The sequence below is a fragment of the Schistocerca cancellata genome, chromosome 3, assembly GCF_023864275.1.
Source record: "Schistocerca cancellata isolate TAMUIC-IGC-003103 chromosome 3, iqSchCanc2.1, whole genome shotgun sequence".
Taxonomy (NCBI): Eukaryota; Metazoa; Arthropoda; class Insecta; order Orthoptera; family Acrididae; genus Schistocerca; species Schistocerca cancellata.
In genome coordinates this window covers 958,031,517-958,055,855 of record NC_064628.1, presented here as the reverse complement: position 1 = coordinate 958,055,855, position 24,339 = coordinate 958,031,517, and positions in this window count along the sequence as shown.

Sequence of the window (24,339 nt, the reverse complement as noted above, 5' to 3'; positions counted from 1 at the left end):
TCTCTCACAATGACGAATTAACACAGAAATTGCGTCGCTATGAAATACTATAGGTGCTATGCCTTCTCTTTCTAAATCGAGGAACGTTTCTATGGCAACGTCAGGATCTTATATTGGGAGGCGAGTATCTCATTTCGGATGCACTGTTCCTTCTTAATTGCATCCGTCGATCCCTCACAATGACGAATTAACACAGAAAGTTCGTCGGTATGAAATACTATAGGTTCTATGCCTTCTCTTTCTAAATCGAGGATCGTTTCTATGGCAACGACTGGATCTTCTATTGGGAGACGAGTATCTCTTTTCGGATGCACTATTCCTTCTTTATTGCATCGGTCGATCCCTCACAATGACGAATTAACACAGAAAATGCGACGCTATGAAACACAATAGGTTCTATGCCTTCTCTTTCTAAATCGAGGAACGTTTCTATGGCAACGAAACGATCTTCCATTGGGAGGCGAGTATCTCTTTTCGAATGCACTATTCCTTCCCTATTGCATCCGTCGATCCCTCACAATTGCGAATTAACACAGAAATTGCGTCGCTGTGAAATACTATATGTTCGATGACTTTTCTTTCTTAATCGAGAAACGTTTCTATGGCAACGAACGGATCTTCTATTGGGAGGCGAGTATCCCTTTTCGGATGCACTATTCCATCATTATTGCATCCGTCGATCCCTCCCAATTGCCAATTAACACAGTAATTGCATCGCTATGAAATAGTATAGGTTCGATGACTTTTCTTTCTAAATCGAGGAACGTTTCTATGGCAACGACAGGATCTTCTATTTGGAGGCGAGTATCTCTTTTCGGATGCGCTATTCCTTCATTATTGCATCCGTCGATCCCTCACAATGACGAAGTAACTCAGAAATTGCGTCGCTATGAAATACTATATGTTCTATGACTTCTCTTTCTAAATCGAGGTACTTTTCTATTGCAACGATAGGATTTTTATTGGGAGGCCAGTATCTGTTTTCGGATGCACTATTCCTTCTTTATTGCATCTGTCGATATCTCACAATGACGAATTAACACAGAAATTGCGTCGCTATGAAATACTATGGGTTCTATGCCTTCTCTTTCTAAATCGAGGAACGTTTCTATGGCAACGACAGGTTCTTATATTGGGAGGCGAGTTTCTCTTTTGGGATGCACTATTTCTTCTTTATTGCATCCGTCGATGCCTCACAATGACGAATTAACACAGAAATAGCGTAGCTATTAAATACTATTGGTTCTATGACTTCTCTTTCTAAATCGTATAACGTTTCTATAGCAACGAAAGGATCTTCTATTGCTAGGCGAGTATCTCTTTTTGGATGCACTATTCCTTCTCTATTGCATCCGTCGATCCCTCACAATGATGAATTAACACAGAATTTGCGACGCTACGAAATACTATAGGTTCTATGCCTTCTCTTTCCAAATCGAGGATCCTTTCTATGGCAACGACAGGATCTTATATTGGGAGGCGAGTATATCTTTTCGGATGCACCATTCCTTCATTATTGCATCCGTCGATCCCTCACAATGACGAATTAACACAGAAATTGCATAGCTATTAAATACTATTGGTTCTATTTCTTCTCTTTCTAAATCGTGGAACGTTTCTATGGGAACGACAGGATCTTCTATTGGTAGGCGAGTATCTCTTTCCGGGTGCACTATTCCTTCTTTATTGGATCCGTCGATCCCGTACAATGACGAATTAACACAGAAATTGCGTCGCTATGAATTACTATAGGTTCTATGCCTTCTCTTTCTAAATCGTGAAACGTTTCTATGGCAACGACAGGATCTTCTATTGCTAGGCGAGTATCTCATTTCGGATGCACTATTCCTTCTTTATTGCATCCGTCGATCCCTCACAATGAGGAGTTAACACAGAACTTGCTTCGCTATGAATTGCTATAGGTTCTATGCCTTCTTTTTCTAAATGGAGGAACGTTTCAATGGTAACGACAGGATCTTCAATTGGGAGGCGAGTAACTCTTTTCGGATGCACTATTCCTTTCATTATGGCATCCGTCGATCTCTCACAATGACGAATTAACACAGAAATTGCGACAATATGAAATACGTTAGGTTCAATGCCTTCTTTTTATAAATGGAGGAACGTTTCTATGGCAACGACAGGATCTTATATTGGGCGGCGAGTATCTCTTTTCGGATGCACTATTCCTTCTTTATTGCATCCGTAGATCCCTCACAATGACGAATTAACACAGAAATTGCGTCGCTATGAAATACTATAAGTTCTATGCCTTCTCTTTCTAAATCGAGGAACGTTACTATGGCAACGAAAGGATCTTATATTGGGAGGCGAGTATCTCTTTCCGGTTGCACTATTTGTTCTTTATTGCATCCGTAGATCCCTCACAATGACGAATTAACACAGAAATTGCGTCGCTATGAAATACTATAAGTTCTATGCCTTCTCTTTCTAAATCGAGGAACGTTTCTATGGCAACGACAGGATCTTATATTGGGAGGCGAGTATCTCTTTTCGGATGCACCATTCCTTCTTGATGGCATCCGTCGATCTCTCACAATGTCGAATTAACACACAAATTTCGTCGCTATGAAATACTACAGGTTCTATGCCATCTCTTTCTAAATCGAGGAACGTTTCTATGGCAACGAAACGATCTTCTATTGGGAGGCGAGTATCTCTTTTCGGATGCACTATTCCTTCTTTATTGCATCCGTCGATCCCTCACAATTTCGAATTAACACAGAAATTGCGTCGCTATGAAATGCTATAGGTTCGATGACTTTTCTTTCTAAATCGAGAAACGTTTCTATGGCAACGAACGGATCTCCTATTGGGAGGCGAGTATCCCTTTTCGTATGCACTATTCCGTCATTATTGCATCCGTCGATCCCTCACAATTGCGAATTAACACAGTAATTGCATCGCTATGAAATAGTATAGGTACGATGTTTTTTCTTTCTAAATCGAGGAACGTTTCTATGGCAACGACAGGATCTTACATTGGGAGGCGAGTATCTCTTTCGGATGCACTATTCCTTCATTATTGAAACCGTCGATCCCTCACAATGACGAAGTAACTCAGAAATTGCGTCGCTATGAAATGCTCTATGTTCTATGCCTTCTCTTTCTAAATCGAGGAACGTTACTATGGCAACGACAGGATCTTATTTTTGGAGGCAAGTATCTCTTTTCGGATGCACTATTCCTTCCTTATTGCATCCGTCGATCCCTCACAATTGCGAATTAACACAGCAATTGCGTCGCTGTGAAATACTATAGGTTCGATGACTTTTCTTTCTAAATCGAGAAACGTTTCTATGGCAACGAACGGATCTTCTATTGGGAGGCGAGTATCCCTTTTCGGATGCACTATTCCATCATTATTGCATCCGTCGATCCCTCCCAATTGCGTATTAACACAGTAATTGCATCGCTATGAAATAGTATAGGTTCGATGACTTTTCTTTCTAAATCGAGGAACGTTTCTATGGCAACGACAGGATCTTCTATTGGGAGGCGAGTATCTCTTTTCGGATGCACTATTCCTTCATTATTGCATCCGTCGATCCCTCACAATGACGAAGTAACTCAGAAATTGCATCGCTATGAAATACTATATGTTCTATGACTTCTCTTTCTAAATCGAGGTACTTTTCTATTGCAACGATAGGATTTTTTATTGGGAGGCCAGTATCTGTTTTGGGATGCACTATTCCTTCTTTATTGCATCCGTCGATCCCTCACAATGACGAATTAACACAGAAATTGCGTCGCTATGAAACACCATTGTTTCTATGCCTTCTCTTTCTAAATCGAGGTACGTTTGTATGACAACTACAGGATCTTCTATTGGGAGTCGAGTATCTCTTTTCGGATGCACGATTCCTTCTTTATTGCATCCGTCGATCCCTAACAATGACGAATTAACACAGAAATTGCGTCGCTATGAAATACTATAGGTTCTATGCCTTCTCTTTCTAAATCGAGGAACGTTTCTATGGCAACGACAGGTTCTTATATTGGGAGGCGAGTTTCTCTTTTGGGATGCACTATTTCTTCTTTATTGCATCCGTCGATGCCTCACAATGACGAATTAACACAGAAATAGCGTAGCTATTAAATACTATTGGTTCTATGCCTTCTCTTTCTAAATCGTATAACGTTTCTATAGCAACGAAAGGATCTTCTATTGCTAGGGGAGTATCTCTTTTTGGATGCACTATTCCTTCTTTATTGCATCCGTCGATCCCTCACAATGATGAATTTACACAGAACTTGCGACGCTACGAAATACTATAGGGTCTATGCCTTCTCTTTCTAAATGGAGGAACGTTTCAATGGTAACGACAGGATCTTCAATTGGGAGGCGAGTATCTCTTTTCGGATGCACTATTCCTTCTTTATGGCATCCGTCGATCTCTCACAATGACGAATTAAAACAGATTTTGCGTCGCTATGAAATACTATAGGTTCTATGCCTTCTCTTTCTAAATCGAGGAACGTTTCAATGGTAACGACAGGATCTTCAATTGGGAGGCGAGTATCTCTTTTCGGATGCACTATTCCTATTTTATGGCATCCGTCGATCTCTCACAATGACGAATTAACACAGAAATTGCGTCGCTATGAAATACTATAGGTGCTATGCCTTCTCTTTCTAAATCGAGGAACGTTTCTATGGCAACGTCAGGATCTTATATTGGGAGGCGAGTATCTCATTTCGGATGCACTGTTCCTTCTTAATTGCATCCGTCGATCCCTCACAATGACGAATTAACACAGAAAGTTCGTCGGTATGAAATACTATAGGTTCTATGCCTTCTCTTTCTAAATCGAGGATCGTTTCTATGGCAACGACTGGATCTTCTATTGGGAGACGAGTATCTCTTTTCGGATGCACTATTCCTTCTTTATTGCATCGGTCGATCCCTCACAATGACGAATTAACACAGAAAATGCGACGCTATGAAACACAATAGGTTCTATGCCTTCTCTTTCTAAATCGAGGAACGTTTCTATGGCAACGAAACGATCTTCCATTGGGAGGCGAGTATCTCTTTTCGAATGCACTATTCCTTCCCTATTGCATCCGTCGATCCCTCACAATTGCGAATTAACACAGAAATTGCGTCGCTGTGAAATACTATATGTTCGATGACTTTTCTTTCTTAATCGAGAAACGTTTCTATGGCAACGAACGGATCTTCTATTGGGAGGCGAGTATCCCTTTTCGGATGCACTATTCCATCATTATTGCATCCGTCGATCCCTCCCAATTGCCAATTAACACAGTAATTGCATCGCTATGAAATAGTATAGGTTCGATGACTTTTCTTTCTAAATCGAGGAACGTTTCTATGGCAACGACAGGATCTTCTATTTGGAGGCGAGTATCTCTTTTCGGATGCGCTATTCCTTCATTATTGCATCCGTCGATCCCTCACAATGACGAAGTAACTCAGAAATTGCGTCGCTATGAAATACTATATGTTCTATGACTTCTCTTTCTAAATCGAGGTACTTTTCTATTGCAACGATAGGATTTTTATTGGGAGGCCAGTATCTATTTTCGGATGCACTATTCCTTCTTTATTGCATCTGTCGATATCTCACAATGACGAATTAACACAGAAATTGCGTCGCTATGAAATACTATGGGTTCTATGCCTTCTCTTTCTAAATCGAGGAACGTTTCTATGGCAACGACAGGTTCTTATATTGGGAGGCGAGTTTCTCTTTTGGGATGCACTATTTCTTCTTTATTGCATCCGTCGATGCCTCACAATGACGAATTAACACAGAAATAGCGTAGCTATTAAATACTATTGGTTCTATGCCTTCTCTTTCTAAATCGTATAACGTTTCTATAGCAACGAAAGGATCTTCTATTGCTAGGCGAGTATCTCTTTTTGGATGCACTATTCCTTCTCTATTGCATCCGTCGATCCCTCACAATGATGAATTAACACAGAATTTGCGACGCTACGAAATACTATAGGTTCTATGCCTTCTCTTTCCAAATCGAGGATCCTTTCTATGGCAACGACAGGATCTTATATTGGGAGGCGAGTATATCTTTTCGGATGCACCATTCCTTCTTTATTGCATCCGTCGATCCCTCACAATGACGAATTAACACAGAAATTGCATAGCTATTAAATACTATTGGTTCTATTTCTTCTCTTTCTAAATCGTGGAACGTTTCTATGGGAACGACAGGATCTTCTATTGGTAGGCGAGTATCTCTTTCCGGGTGCACTATTCCTTCTTTATTGGATCCGTCGATCCCGTACAATGACGAATTAACACAGAAATTGCGTCGCTATGAATTACTATAGGTTCTATGCCTTCTCTTTCTAAATCGTGAAACGTTTCTATGGCAACGACAGGATCTTCTATTGCTAGGCGAGTATCTCATTTCGGATGCACTATTCCTTCTTTATTGCATCCGTCGATCCCTCACAATGAGGAGTTAACACAGAACTTGCTTCGCTATGAATTGCTATAGGTTCTATGCCTTCTTTTTCTAAATGGAGGAACGTTTCAATGGTAACGACAGGATCTTCAATTGGGAGGCGAGTAACTCTTTTCGGATGCACTATTCCTTTCATTATGGCATCCGTCGATCTCTCACAATGACGAATTAACACAGAAATTGCGACAATATGAAATACGTTAGGTTCAATGCCTTCTTTTTATAAATGGAGGAACGTTTCTACGGCAACGACAGGATCTTATATTGGGCGGCGAGTATCTCTTTTCGGATGCACTATTCCTTCTTTATTGCATCCGTAGATCCCTCACAATGACGAATTAACACAGAAATTGCGTCGCTATGAAATACTATAAGTTCTATGCCTTCTCTTTCTAAATCGAGGAACGTTACTATGGCAACGAAAGGATCTTATATTGGGAGGCGAGTATCTCTTTCCGGTTGCACTATTTGTTCTTTATTGCATCCGTAGATCCCTCACAATGACGAATTAACACAGAAATTGCGTCGCTATGAAATACTATAAGTTCTATGCCTTCTCTTTCTAAATCGAGGAACGTTTCTATGGCAACGACAGGATCTTATATTGGGAGGCGAGTATCTCTTTTCGGATGCACTATTCCTTCTTGATGGCATCCGTCGATCTCTCACAATGACGAATTAACACACAAATTTCGTCGCTATGAAATACTACAGGTTCTATGCCTTCTCTTTCTAAATCGAGGAACGTTTCTATGGCAACGAAACGATCTTCTATTGGGAGGCGAGTATCTCTTTTCGGATGCACTATTCCTTCTTTATTGCATCCGTCGATCCCTCACAATTTCGAATTAACACAGAAATTGCGTCGCTATGAAATGCTATAGGTTCGATGACTTTTCTTTCTAAATCGAGAAACGTTTCTATGGCAACGAACGGATCTCCTATTGGGAGGCGAGTATCCCTTTTCGTATGCACTATTCCGTCATTATTGCATCCGTCGATCCCTCACAATTGCGAATTAACACAGTAATTGCATCGCTATGAAATAGTATAGGTACGATGTTTTTTCTTTCTAAATCGAGGAACGTTTCTATGGCAACGACAGGATCTTATATTGGGAGGCGAGTATCTCTTTCGGATGCACTATTCCTTCATTATTGAAACCGTCGATCCCTCACAATGACGAAGTAACTCAGAAATTGCGTCGCTATGAAATACTATATGTTCTATGCCTTCTCTTTCTAAATCGAGGAACGTTACTATGGCAACGACAGGATCTTATTTTTGGAGGCAAGTATCTCTTTTCGGATGCACTATTCCTTCCTTATTGCATCCGTCGATCCCTCACAATTGCGAATTAACACAGCAATTGCGTCGCTGTGAAATACTATGGGTTCGATGACTTTTCTTTCTAAATCGAGAAACGTTTCTATGGCAACGAACGGATCTTCTATTGGGAGGCGAGTATCCCTTTTCGGATGCACTATTCCATCATTATTGCATCCGTCGATCCCTCCCAATTGCGTATTAACACAGTAATTGCATCGCTATGAAATAGTATAGGTTCGATGACTTTTCTTTCTAAATCGAGGAACGTTTCTATGGCAACGACAGGATCTTCTATTGGGAGGCGAGTATCTCTTTTCGGATGCACTATTCCTTCATTATTGCATCCGTCGATCCCTCACAATGACGAAGTAACTCAGAAATTGCGTCGCTATGAAATACTATATGTTCTATGACTTCTCTTTCTAAATCGAGGTACTTTTCTATTGCAACGATAGGATTTTTTATTGGGAGGCCAGTATCTGTTTTGGGATGCACTATTCCTTCTTTATTGCATCCGTCGATCCCTCACAATGACGAATTAACACAGAAATTGCGTCGCTATGAAACACCATTGTTTCTATGCCTTCTCTTTCTAAATCGAGGTACGTTTGTATGACAACTACAGGATCTCCTATTGGGAGTCGAGTATCTCTTTTCGGATGCACGATTCCTTCTTTATTGCATCCGTCGATCCCTCACAATGACGAATTAACACAGAAATTGCGTCGCTATGAAATACTATAGGTTCTATGCCTTCTCTTTCTAAATCGAGGAACGTTTCTATGGCAACGACAGGTTCTTATATTGGGAGGCGAGTTTCTCTTTTGGGATGCACTATTTCTTCTTTATTGCATCCGTCGATGCCTCACAATGACGAATTAACACAGAAATAGCGTAGCTATTAAATACTATTGGTTCTATGCCTTCTCTTTCTAAATCGTATAACGTTTCTATAGCAACGAAAGGATCTTCTATTGCTAGGGGAGTATCTCTTTTTGGATGCACTATTCCTTCTTTATTGCATCCGTCGATCCCTCACAATGATGAATTTACACAGAACTTGCGACGCTACGAAATACTATAGGGTCTATGCCTTCTCTTTCTAAATGGAGGAACGTTTCAATGGTAACGACAGGATCTTCAATTGGGAGGCGAGTATCTCTTTTCGGATGCACTATTCCTTCTTTATGGCATCCGTCGATCTCTCACAATGACGAATTAAAACAGATTTTGCGTCGCTATGAAATACTATAGGTTCTATGCCTTCTCTTTCTAAATCGAGGAACGTTTCAATGGTAACGACAGGATCTTCAATTGGGAGGCGAGTATCTCTTTTCGGATGCACTATTCCTATTTTATGGCATCCGTCGATCTCTCACAATGACGAATTAACACAGAAATTGCGTCGCTATGAAATACTATAGGTGCTATGCCTTCTCTTTCTAAATCGAGGAACGTTTCTATGGCAACGTCAGGATCTTATATTGGGAGGCGAGTATCTCATTTCGGATGCACTGTTCCTTCTTAATTGCATCCGTCGATCCCTCACAATGACGAATTAACACAGAAAGTTCGTCGGTATGAAATACTATAGGTTCTATGCCTTCTCTTTCTAAATCGAGGATCGTTTCTATGGCAACGACTGGATCTTCTATTGGGAGACGAGTATCTCTTTTCGGATGCACTATTCCTTCTTTATTGCATCGGTCGATCCCTCACAATGACGAATTAACACAGAAAATGCGACGCTATGAAACACAATAGGTTCTATGCCTTCTCTTTCTAAATCGAGGAACGTTTCTATGGCAACGAACGGATCTTCTATTGGGAGGCGAGTATCCCTTTTCGGATGCACTATTCCATCATTATTGCATCCGTCGATCCCTCCCAATTGCCAATTAACACAGTAATTGCATCGCTATGAAATAGTATAGGTTCGATGACTTTTCTTTCTAAACCGAGGAACGTTTCTATGGCAACGACAGGATCTTCTATTTGGAGGCGAGTATCTCTTTTCGGATGCGCTATTCCTTCATTATTGCATCCGTCGATCCCTCACAATGACGAAGTAACTCAGAAATTGCGTCGCTATGAAATACTATATGTTCTATGACTTCTCTTTCTAAATCGAGGTACTTTTCTATTGCAACGATAGGATTTTTATTGGGAGGCCAGTATCTGTTTTCGGATGCACTATTCCTTCTTTATTGCATCTGTCGATATCTCACAATGACGAATTAACACAGAAATTGCGTCGCTATGAAATACTATGGGTTCTATGCCTTCTCTTTCTAAATCGAGGAACGTTTCTATGGCAACGACAGGTTCTTATATTGGGAGGCGAGTTTCTCTTTTGGGATGCACTATTTCTTCTTTATTGCATCCGTCGATCCCTCACAATGATGAATTAACACAGAACTTGCGACGCTACGAAATACTATAGGGTCTATGCCTTCTCTTTCCAAATCGAGGATCCTTTCTATGGCAACGACAGGATCTTATATTGGGAGGCGAGTATATCTTTTCGGATGCACCATTCCTTCTTTATTGCATCCGTCGATCCCTCACAATGACGAATTAACACAGAAATTGCATAGCTATTAAATACTATTGGTTCTATTTCTTCTCTTTCTAAATCGTGGAACGTTTCTATGGGAACGACAGGATCTTCTATTGGTAGGCGAGTATCTCTTTCCGGGTGCACTATTCCTTCTTTATTGGATCCGTCGATCCCGTACAATGACGAATTAACACAGAAATTGCGTCGCTATGAATTACTATAGGTTCTATGCCTTCTCTTTCTAAATCGTGAAACGTTTCTATGGCAACGACAGGATCTTCTATTGCTAGGCGAGTATCTCATTTCGGATGCACTATTCCTTCTTTATTGCATCCGTCGATCCCTCACAATGAGGAGTTAACACAGAACTTGCTTCGCTATGAATTGCTATAGGTTCTATGCCTTCTTTTTCTAAATGGAGGAACGTTTCAATGGTAACGACAGGATCTTCAATTGGGAGGCGAGTAACTCTTTTCGGATGCACTATTCCTTTCATTATGGCATCCGTCGATCTCTCACAATGACGAATTAACACAGAAATTGCGACAATATGAAATACGTTAGGTTCAATGCCTTCTTTTTATAAATGGAGGAACGTTTCTATGGCAACGACAGGATCTTATATTGGGCGGCGAGTATCTCTTTTCGGATGCACTATTCCTTCTTTATTGCATCCGTAGATCCCTCACAATGACGAATTAACACAGAAATTGCGTCGCTATGAAATACTATAAGTTCTATGCCTTCTCTTTCTAAATCGAGGAACGTTACTATGGCAACGAAAGGATCTTATATTGGGAGGCGAGTATCTCTTTCCGGTTGCACTATTTGTTCTTTATTGCATCCGTAGATCCCTCACAATGACGAATTAACACAGAAATTGCGTCGCTATGAAATACTATAAGTTCTATGCCTTCTCTTTCTAAATCGAGGAACGTTTCTATGGCAACGACAGGATCTTATATTGGGAGGCGAGTATCTCTTTTCGGATGCACTATTCCTTCTTGATGGCATCCGTCGATCTCTCACAATGACGAATTAACACACAAATTTCGTCGCTATGAAATACTACAGGTTCTATGCCTTCTCTTTCTAAATCGAGGAACGTTTCTATGGCAACGAAACGATCTTCTATTGGGAGGCGAGTATCTCTTTTCGGATGCACTATTCCTTCTTTATTGCATCCGTCGATCCCTCACAATTTCGAATTAACACAGAAATTGCGTCGCTATGAAATGCTATAGGTTCGATGACTTTTCTTTCTAAATCGAGAAACGTTTCTATGGCAACGAACGGATCTCCTATTGGGAGGCGAGTATCCCTTTTCGTATGCACTATTCCGTCATTATTGCATCCGTCGATCCCTCACAATTGCGAATTAACACAGTAATTGCATCGCTATGAAATAGTATAGGTACGATGTTTTTTCTTTCTAAATCGAGGAACGTTTCTATGGCAACGACAGGATCTTATATTGGGAGGCGAGTATCTCTTTCGGATGCACTATTCCTTCATTATTGAAACCGTCGATCCCTCACAATGACGAAGTAACTCAGAAATTGCGTCGCTATGAAATACTATATGTTCTATGCCTTCTCTTTCTAAATCGAGGAACGTTACTATGGCAACGACAGGATCTTATTTTTGGAGGCAAGTATCTCTTTTCGGATGCACTATTCCTTCCTTATTGCATCCGTCGATCCCTCACAATTGCGAATTAACACAGCAATTGCGTCGCTGTGAAATACTATGGGTTCGATGACTTTTCTTTCTAAATCGAGAAACGTTTCTATGGCAACGAACGGATCTTCTATTGGGAGGCGAGTATCCCTTTTCGGATGCACTATTCCATCATTATTGCATCCGTCGATCCCTCCCAATTGCGTATTAACACAGTAATTGCATCGCTATGAAATAGTATAGGTTCGATGACTTTTCTTTCTAAATCGAGGAACGTTTCTATGGCAACGACAGGATCTTCTATTGGGAGGCGAGTATCTCTTTTCGGATGCACTATTCCTTCATTATTGCATCCGTCGATCCCTCACAATGACGAAGTAACTCAGAAATTGCGTCGCTATGAAATACTATATGTTCTATGACTTCTCTTTCTAAATCGAGGTACTTTTCTATTGCAACGATAGGATTTTTTATTGGGAGGCCAGTATCTGTTTTGGGATGCACTATTCCTTCTTTATTGCATCCGTCGATCCCTCACAATGACGAATTAACACAGAAATTGCGTCGCTATGAAACACCATTGTTTCTATGCCTTCTCTTTCTAAATCGAGGTACGTTTGTATGACAACTACAGGATCTCCTATTGGGAGTCGAGTATCTCTTTTCGGATGCACGATTCCTTCTTTATTGCATCCGTCGATCCCTCACAATGACGAATTAACACAGAAATTGCGTCGCTATGAAATACTATAGGTTCTATGCCTTCTCTTTCTAAATCGAGGAACGTTTCTATGGCAACGACAGGTTCTTATATTGGGAGGCGAGTTTCTCTTTTGGGATGCACTATTTCTTCTTTATTGCATCCGTCGATGCCTCACAATGACGAATTAACACAGAAATAGCGTAGCTATTAAATACTATTGGTTCTATGCCTTCTCTTTCTAAATCGTATAACGTTTCTATAGCAACGAAAGGATCTTCTATTGCTAGGGGAGTATCTCTTTTTGGATGCACTATTCCTTCTTTATTGCATCCGTCGATCCCTCACAATGATGAATTTACACAGAACTTGCGACGCTACGAAATACTATAGGGTCTATGCCTTCTCTTTCTAAATGGAGGAACGTTTCAATGGTAACGACAGGATCTTCAATTGGGAGGCGAGTATCTCTTTTCGGATGCACTATTCCTTCTTTATGGCATCCGTCGATCTCTCACAATGACGAATTAAAACAGATTTTGCGTCGCTATGAAATACTATAGGTTCTATGCCTTCTCTTTCTAAATCGAGGAACGTTTCAATGGTAACGACAGGATCTTCAATTGGGAGGCGAGTATCTCTTTTCGGATGCACTATTCCTATTTTATGGCATCCGTCGATCTCTCACAATGACGAATTAACACAGAAATTGCGTCGCTATGAAATACTATAGGTGCTATGCCTTCTCTTTCTAAATCGAGGAACGTTTCTATGGCAACGTCAGGATCTTATATTGGGAGGCGAGTATCTCATTTCGGATGCACTGTTCCTTCTTAATTGCATCCGTCGATCCCTCACAATGACGAATTAACACAGAAAGTTCGTCGGTATGAAATACTATAGGTTCTATGCCTTCTCTTTCTAAATCGAGGATCGTTTCTATGGCAACGACTGGATCTTCTATTGGGAGACGAGTATCTCTTTTCGGATGCACTATTCCTTCTTTATTGCATCGGTCGATCCCTCACAATGACGAATTAACACAGAAAATGCGACGCTATGAAACACAATAGGTTCTATGCCTTCTCTTTCTAAATCGAGGAACGTTTCTATGGCAACGAACGGATCTTCTATTGGGAGGCGAGTATCCCTTTTCGGATGCACTATTCCATCATTATTGCATCCGTCGATCCCTCCCAATTGCCAATTAACACAGTAATTGCATCGCTATGAAATAGTATAGGTTCGATGACTTTTCTTTCTAAACCGAGGAACGTTTCTATGGCAACGACAGGATCTTCTATTTGGAGGCGAGTATCTCTTTTCGGATGCGCTATTCCTTCATTATTGCATCCGTCGATCCCTCACAATGACGAAGTAACTCAGAAATTGCGTCGCTATGAAATACTATATGTTCTATGACTTCTCTTTCTAAATCGAGGTACTTTTCTATTGCAACGATAGGATTTTTATTGGGAGGCCAGTATCTGTTTTCGGATGCACTATTCCTTCTTTATTGCATCTGTCGATATCTCACAATGACGAATTAACACAGAAATTGCGTCGCTATGAAATACTATGGGTTCTATGCCTTCTCTTTCTAAATCGAGGAACGTTTCTATGGCAACGACAGGTTCTTATATTGGGAGGCGAGTTTCTCTTTTGGGATGCACTATTTCTTCTTTATTGCATCCGTCGATGCCTCACAATGACGAATTAACACAGAAATAGCGTAGCTATTAAATACTATTGGTTCTATGCCTTCTCTTTCTAAATCGTATAACGTTTCTATAGCAACGAAAGGATCTTCTATTGCTAGGCGAGTATCTCTTTTTGGATGCACTATTCCTTCTCTATTGCATCCGTCGATCCCTCACAATGATGAATTAACACAGAATTTGCGACGCTACGAAATACTATAGGTTCTATGCCTTCTCTTTCCAAATCGAGGATCCTTTCTATGGCAACGACAGGATCTTATATTGGGAGGCGAGTATATCTTTTCGGATGCACCATTCCTTCTTTATTGCATCCGTCGATCCCTCACAATGACGAATTAACACAGAAATTGCATAGCTATTAAATACTATTGGTTCTATTTCTTCTCTTTCTAAATCGTGGAACGTTTCTATGGGAACGACAGGATCTTCTATTGGTAGGCGAGTATCTCTTTCCGGGTGCACTATTCCTTCTTTATTGGATCCGTCGATCCCGTACAATGACGAATTAACACAGAAATTGCGTCGCTATGAATTACTATAGGTTCTATGCCTTCTCTTTCTAAATCGTGAAACGTTTCTATGGCAACGACAGGATCTTCTATTGGTAGGCGAGTATCTCTTTTCGGATGCACTATTCCTTCTTTATTGCATCCGTCGATCCCTCACAATGAGGAGTTAACACAGAACTTGCTTCGCTAAGAATTGCTATAGGTTCTATGCCTTCTTTTTCTAAATGGAGGAACGTTTCAATGGTAACGACAGGATATTCAATTGGGAGGCGAGTAACTCTTTTCGGATGCACTATTCCTTTCATTATGGCATCCGTCGATCTCTCACAATGACGAATTAACACAGAAATTGCGACAATATGAAATACGTTAGGTTCAATGCCTTCTTTTTATAAATGGAGGAACGTTTCTATGGCAACGACAGGATCTTATATTGGGCGGCGAGTATCTCTTTTCGGATGCACTATTCCTTCTTTATTGCATCCGTAGATCCCTCACAATGACGAATTAACACAGAAATTGCGTCGCTATGAAATACTATAAGTTCTATGCCTTCTCTTTCTAAATCGAGGAACGTTACTATGGCAACGAAAGGATCTTATATTGGGAGGCGAGTATCTCTTTCCGGTTGCACTATTTGTTCTTTATTGCATCCGTAGATCCCTCACAATGACGAATTAACACAGAAATTGCGTCGCTATGAAATACTATAAGTTCTATGCCTTCTCTTTCTAAATCGAGGAACGTTTCTATGGCAACGACAGGATCTTATATTGGGAGGCGAGTATCTCTTTTCGGATGCACTATTCCTTCTTGATGGCATCCGTCGATCTCTCACAATGACGAATTAACACACAAATTTCGTCGCTATGAAATACTACAGGTTCTATGCCTTCTCTTTCTAAATCGAGGAACGTTTCTATGGCAACGAAACGATCTTCTATTGGGAGGCGAGTATCTCTTTTCGGATGCACTATTCCTTCTTTATTGCATCCGTCGATCCCTCACAATTTCGAATTAACACAGAAATTGCGTCGCTATGAAATGCTATAGGTTCGATGACTTTTCTTTCTAAATCGAGAAACGTTTCTATGGCAACGAACGGATCTCCTATCGGGAGGCGAGTATCCCTTTTCGTATGCACTATTCCGTCATTATTGCATCCGTCGATCCCTCACAATTGCGAATTAACACAGTAATTGCATCGCTATGAAATAGTATAGGTTCGATGTTTTTTCTTTCTAAATCGAGGAACGTTTCTATGGCAACGACAGGATCTTATATTGGGAGGCGAGTATCTCTTTCGGATGCACTATTCCTTCATTATTGAAACCGTCGATCCCTCACAATGACGAAGTAACTCAGAAATTGCGTCGCTATGAAATACTATATGTTCTAAGCCTTCTCTTTCTAAATCGAGGAACGTTACTATGGCAACGACAGGATCTTATTTTTGGAGGCAAGTATCTCTTTTCGGATGCACTATTCCTTCCTTATTGCATCCGTCGATCCCTCACAATTGCGAATTAACACAGCAATTGCGTCGCTGTGAAATACTATAGGTTCGATGACTTTTCTTTCTAAATCGAGAAACGTTTCTATGGCAACGAACGGATCTTCTATTGGGAGGCGAGTATCCCTTTTCGGATGCACTATTCCATCATTATTGCATCCGTCGATCCCTCCCAATTGCGCATTAACACAGTAATTGCATCGCTATGAAATAGTATAGGTTCGATGACTTTTCTTTCTAAATCGAGGAACGTTTCTATGGCAACGACAGGATCTTCTATTGGGAGGCGAGTATCTCTTTTCGGATGCACTATTCCTTCATTATTGCATCCGTCGATCCCTCACAATGACGAAGTAACTCAGAAATTGCGTCGCTATGAAATACTATATGTTCTATGACTTCTCTTTCTAAATCGAGGTACTTTTCTATTGCAACGATAGGATTTTTTATTGGGAGGCCAGTATCTGTTTTGGGATGCACTATTCCTTCTTTATTGCATCCGTCGATCCCTCACAATGACGAATTAACACAGAAATTGCGTCGCTATGAAACACCATTGTTTCTATGCCTTCTCTTTCTAAATCGAGGTACGTTTGTATGACAACTACAGGATCTTCTATTGGGAGTCGAGTATCTCTTTTCGGATGCACGATTCCTTCTTTATTGCATCCGTCGATCCCTCACAATGACGAATTAACACAGAAATTGCGTCGCTATGAAATACTATAGGTTCTATGCCTTCTCTTTCTAAATCGAGGAACGTTTCTATGGCAACGACAGGTTCTTATATTGGGAGGCGAGTTTCTCTTTTGGGATGCACTATTTCTTCTTTATTGCATCCGTCGATGCCTCACAATGACGAATTAACACAGAAATAGCGTAGCTATTAAATACTATTGGTTCTATGCCTTCTCTTTCTAAATCGTATAACGTTTCTATAGCAACGAAAGGATCTTCTATTGCTAGGCGAGTATCTCTTTTTGGATGCACTATTCCTTCTTTATTGCATCCGTCGATCCCTCACAATGATGAATTTACACAGAACTTGCGACGCTACGAAATACTATAGGGTCTATGCCTTCTCTTTCTAAATGGAGGAACGTTTCAATGGTAACGACAGGATCTTCAATTGGGAGGCGAGTATCTCTTTTCGGATGCACTATTGCTTCTTTATGGCATCCGTCGATCTCTCACAATGACGAATTAAAACAGATTTTGCGTCGCTATGAAATACTATAGGTTCTATGCCTTCTCTTTCTAAATCGAGGAACGTTTCTATGGCAACGTCAGGATCTTATTTTGGGAGGCGAGTATCTCTTTTCGGATGCACTATTCCTACTTTATTGCATCCGTCAATCACTCACAATGACGAATTAACACAGAAATTGCGTCGATATGAAATACTATATGTTCCTTGCCTTCTCTTTCTAACTGAAGGAACGTTTATATGGCAACGACAGGATCTTCTATTGGGAGGCGAGTATCTCTTTTCGGATGCACTATTCCTTGTTTATCGCAACAATCGATCCCTCACAATGACGAATTAACACAGAAATAGCGTCGCTATGAAATACTACGTGTTCTATGAATACTCTTTCTAAATCGAGGAACGTTTCCATGGCAACGACAGGATCTTCAATTGGGAGGCGAGTATAATTTTTCGGATGCACTATTCCTTCTTTACTGCATCCGTCGATCCCTCACAATGACGAATTAACACAGAAATTGCGTCGCTATGAAATACTATAGGTTCTATGCCTTCTCTTTGTAAATCGAGGAACGTTTCTATGGCAACGACGGGATCTTATATTGGGAGGCGAGTATCTCTTTTCGGATGCCCTATTCCTTCTTTATTGCATCCGTCGATCCCTCACAATGAGGAGTTAACACAGAAATTGCTTCGCTATGAAATACTATATGTTCTATGCCTTCTCTTTCTAAATCGAGGAGCGTTACTATGGCAACGACAGGATCTTATTTTGGGAGGCGAGTATCTCTTTTCGGATGCACTATTCCTTCTTTATTGCATCCGTCAATCACTCACAATGACGAATTAACACAGAAATTGCGTCGATATGAAATACTATATGTTCCATGCCTTCTCTTTCTAACTGAAGGAACGTTTATATGGCAACGACAGGATCTTCTATTGGGAGGCGAGTATCTCTTTTCGGATGCACTATTCCTTCTTTATTGCAACCATCGATCCGTCACAATGACGAATTAACACAGAAATAGCCTCGCTATGAAATACTACGTGTTCTATGAATACTCTTTCTAAATCGAGGAACGTTTCTATGGCAACGACAGGATCTTCATTTGGTAGGCGAGTATCATTTTTCGGATGCACTATTCCTTCTTTATTTCATCCGTCGATCCCTCACAATGACGAATTAACACAGACATTGCGTCGCTATGAAATAGTATAGGTTCGATGACTTTTTTTTCTAAATCGAGGAACGTTTCTATTCCAACGACAGGATCTTCTATTTGGAGGCGAGTATCTCTTTTCGGATGCGCTATTCCTTCTTTATTGCATCGGTCGATCCCTCACAATGACGAATTAACACAGAAAATGCGACGCTATGAAACACAATAGGTTCTATGCCTTCTCTTTCTAAATCGAGGAACGTTTCTATGGCAACGAAACGATCTTCCATTGGGAGGCGAGTATCTCTTTTCGAATGCACTATTCCTTCCCTATTGCATCCGTCGATCCCTCACAATTGCGAATTAACACAGAAATTGCGTCGCTGTGAAATACTATATGTTCGATGACTTTTCTTTCTTAATCGAGAAACTTTTCTATGGCAACGAACGGATCTTCTATTGGGAGGCGAGTATCCCTTTTCGGATGCACTATTCCATCATTATTGCATCCGTCGATACCTCCCAATTGCCAATTAACACAGTAATTGCATCGCTATGAAATAGTATAGGTTCGATGACTTTTCTTTCTAAATCGAGGAACGTTTCTATGGCAACGACAGGATCTTCTATTTGGAGGCGAGTATCTCTTTTCGGATGCGCTATTCCTTCATTATTGCATCCGTCGATCCCTCACAATGACGAAGTAACTCAGAAATTGCGTCGCTATGAAATACTATATGTTCTATGACTTCTCTTTCTAAATCGAGGTACTTTTCTATTGCAACGATAGGATTTTTATTGGGAGGCCAGTATCTGTTTTCGGATGCACTATTCCTTCTTTATTGCATCTGTCGATATCTCACAATGACGAATTAACACAGATATTGCGTCGCTATGAAATACTATGGGTTCTATGCCTTCTCTTTCTAAATCGAGGAACGTTTCTATGGCAACGACAGGTTCTTATATTGGGAGGCGAGTTTCTCTTTTGGGATGCACTATTTCTTCTTTATTGCATCCGTCGATGCCTCACAATGACGAATTAACACAGAAATAGCGTAGCTATTAAATACTATTGGTTCTATGCCTTCTCTTTCTAAATCGTATAACGTTTCTATAGCAACGAAAGGATCTTCTATTGCTAGGCGAGTATCTCTTTTTGGATGCACTATTCCTTCTTTATTGCATCCGTCGATCCCTCACAATGATGAATTAACACAGAATTTGCGACGCTACGAAATACTATAGGTTCTATGCCTTCTCTTTCCAAATCGAGGATCCTTTCTATGGCAACGACAGGATCTTATATTGGGAGGCGAGTATATCTTTTCGGATGCACCATTCCTTCTTTATTGCATCCGTCGATCCCTCACAATTACGAATTAACACAGAAATTGCATAGCTATTAAATACTATTGGTTCTACTTCTTCTCTTTCTAAATCGTGGAACGTTTCTATGGGAACGACAGGATCTTCTATTGGTAGGCGAGTATCTCTTTTCGGATGCACTATTCCTTCTTTATTGCATCCGTAGATCCCTCACAATGACGAATTAACACAGAAATTGCGTCGCTATGAAATACTATAAGTTCTATGCCTTCTCTTTCTAAATCGAGGAACGTTACTATGGCAACGAAAGGATCTTATATTGGGAGGCGAGTATCTCTTTCCGGTTGCACTATTTGTTCTTTATTGCATCCGTAGATCCCTCACAATGACGAATTAACACAGAAATTGCGTCGCTATGTAATACTATAAGTTCTATGCCTTCTCTTTCTAAATCGAGGAACGTTTCTATGGCAACGACAGGATCTTATATTGGGAGGCGAGTATCTCTTTTCGGATGCACTATTCCTTCTTTATGGCATCCGTCGATCTCTCACAATGACGAATTAACACACAAATTTCGTCGCTATGAAATACTACAGGTTCTATGCCTTCTCTTTCTAAATCGAGGAACGTTTCTATGGCAACGAAACGATCTTCTATTGGGAGGCGAGTATCTCTTTTCGGATGCACTATTCCTTCTTTATTGCATCCGTCGATCCCTCACAATTTCGAATTAACACAGAAATTGCGTCGCTATGAAATAGTATAGGTTCGATGTTTTTTCTTTCTAAATCGAGGAACGTTTCTATGGCAACGACAGGATCTTATTTTTGGAGGCAAGTATCTCTTTTCGGATGCACTATTCCTTCCTTATTGCATCCGTCGATCCCTCACAATTGCGAATTAACACAGAAATTGCGTCGCTGTGAAATACTATAGGTTCGATGACTTTTCTTTCTAAATCGAGGAACGTTTCTATGGCAACGACAGGATCTTCTATTGGGAGGCGAGTATCTCTTTTCGGATGCACTATTCCTTCATTATTGCATCCGTCGATCCCTCACAATGACGAAGTAACTCAGAAATTGCGTCGCTATGAAATACTATATGTTCTATGACTTCTCTTTCTAAATCGAGGTACTTTTCTATTGCAACGATAGGATTTTTTATTGGGAGGCCAGTATCTGTTTTCGGATGCACTATTCCTTCTTTATTGCATCCGTCGATCCCTCACAATGACGAATTAACACAGAAATTGCGTCGCTATGAAACACCATTGTTTCTATGCCTTCTCTTTCTAAATCGAGGTACGTTTGTATGACAACTACAGGATCTTCTATTGGGAGTCGAGTATCTCTTTTCGGATGCACGATTCCTTCTTTATTGCATCCGTCGATCCCTCACAATGACGAATTAACACAGAAATTGCGTCGCTATGAAATACTATAGGTTCTATGCCTTCTCTTTCTAAATCGAGGAACGTTTCTATGGCAACGACAGGTTCTTATATTGGGAGGCGAGTTTCTCTTTTGGGATGCACTATTTCTTCTTTATTGCATCCGTCGATGCCTCACAATGACGAATTAACACAGAAATAGCGTAGCTATTAAATACTATTGGTTCTATGCCTTCTCTTTCTAAATCGTATAACGTTTCTATAGCAACGAAAGGATCTTCTATTGCTAGGCGAGTATCTCTTTTCGGATGCACTATTCCTATTTTATGGCATCCGTCGATCTCTCACAATGACGAATTAACACAGAAATTGCGTCGCTATGAAATACTATAGGTGCTATGCCTTCTCTTTCTAAATCGAGGAACGTTTCTATGGCAACGTCAGGATCTTATATTGGGAGGCGAGTATCTCATTTCGGATGCACTGTTCCTTCTTAATTGCATCCGTCGATCCCTCACAATGACGAATTAACACAGAAAGTTCGTCGGTATGAAATACTATAGGTTCTATGCTTTCTCTTTCTAAATCAAGGATCGTTTCTATGGCAACGACTGGATCTTCTATTGGGAGACGAGTATCTCTTTTCGGATGCACTATTCCTTCTTTATTGCATCGGTCGATCCCTCACAATGACGAATTAACACAGAAAATGCGTCGCTATGAAACACAATAGGTTCTATGCCTTCTCTTTCTAAATCGAGGAACGTTTCTATGGCAACGAAACGATCTTCCATTGGGAGGCGAGTATCTCTTTTCGAATGCACTATTCCTTCCCTATTGCATCCGTCGATCCCTCACAATTGCGAATTAACACAGAAATTGCGTCGCTGTGAAATACTATATGTTCGATGACTTTTCTTTCTTAATCGAGAAACGTTTCTATGGCAACGAACGGATCTTCTATTGGGAGGCGAGTATCCCTTTTCGGATGCACTATTCCATCATTATTGCATCCGTCGATCCCTCGCAATTGCCAATTAACACAGTAATTGCATCGCTATGAAATAGTATAGGTTCGATGACTTTTCTTTCTAAATCGAGGAACGTTTCTATGGCAACGACAGGATCTTCTATTTGGAGGCGAGTATCTCTTTTCGGATGCGCTATTCCTTCATTATTGCATCCGTCGATCCCTCACAATGACGAAGTAACTCAGAAATTGCGTCGCTATGAAATACTATATGTTCTATGACTTCTCTTTCTAAATCGAGGTACTTTTCTATTGCAACGATAGGATTTTTATTGGGAGGCCAGTATCTGTTTTCGGATGCACTATTCCTTCTTTATTGCATCTGTTGATATCTAACAATGACGAATTAACACAGAAATTGCGTCGCTATGAAATACTATGGGTTCTATGCCTTCTCTTTCTAAATCGAGGAACGTTTCTATGGCAACGACAGGTTCTTATATTGGGAGGCGAGTTTCTCTTTTGGGATGCACTATTTCTTCTTTATTGCATCCGTCGATGCCTCACAATGACGAATTAACACAGAAATAGCGTAGCTATTAAATACTATTGGTTCTATGCCTTCTCTTTCTAAATCGTATAACGTTTCTATAGCAACGAAAGGATCTTCTATTGCTAGGCGAGTATCTCTTTTAGGATGCACTATTCCTTCTTTATTGCATCCGTCGATCCCTCACAATGATGAATTAACACAGAATTTGCGACGCTACGAAATACTATAGGTTCTATGCCTTCTCTTTCCAAATCGAGGATCCTTTCTATGGCAACGACAGGATCTTATATTGGGAGGCGAGTATATCTTTTCGGATGCACCATTCCTTCTTTATTGCACCCGTCGATCCCTCACAATGACGAATTAACACAGAAATTGCATAGCTAATAAATACTATTGGTTCTATTTCTTCTCTTTCTAAATCGTGGAACGTTTCTATGGGAACGACAGGATCTTCTATTGGTAGGCGAGTATCTCTTTCCGGGTGCACTATTCCTTCTTTATTGGATCCGTCGATCCCGTACAATGACGAATTAACACAGAAATTGCGTCGCTATGAATTACTATAGGTTCTATGCCTTCTCTTTCTAAATCGTGAAACGTTTCTATGGCAACGACAGGATCTTCTATTGCTAGGCGAGTATCTCATTTCGGATGCACTATTCCTTCTTTATTGCATCCGTCGATCCCTCACAATGAGGAGTTAACACAGAACTTGCTTCGCAATGAATTACTATAGGTTCTATGCCTTCTCTTTCTAAATGGAGGAACGTTTCAATGGTAACGACAGGATCTTCAATTGGGAGGCGAGTAACTCTTTTCGGATGCACTATTCCTTTCATTATGGCATCCGTCGATCTCTCACAATGACGAATTAACACAGAAATTGCGACAATATGAAATACGTTAGGTTCAATGCCTTCTTTTTATAAATGGAGGAACGTTTCTATGGCAACGACAGGATCTTATATTGGGCGGCGAGTATCTCTTTTCGGATGCACTATTCCTTCTTTATTGCATCTGTAGATCCCTCACAATGACGAATTAACACAGAAATTGCGTCGCTATGAAATACTATAAGTTCTATGCCTTCTCTTTCTAAATGGAGGAACGTTACTATGGCAACGAAAGGATCTTATATTGGGAGGCGAGTATCTCTTTCCGGTGCACTATTTGTTCTTTATTGCATCCGTAGATCCCTCACAATGACGAATTAACACAGAAATTGCGT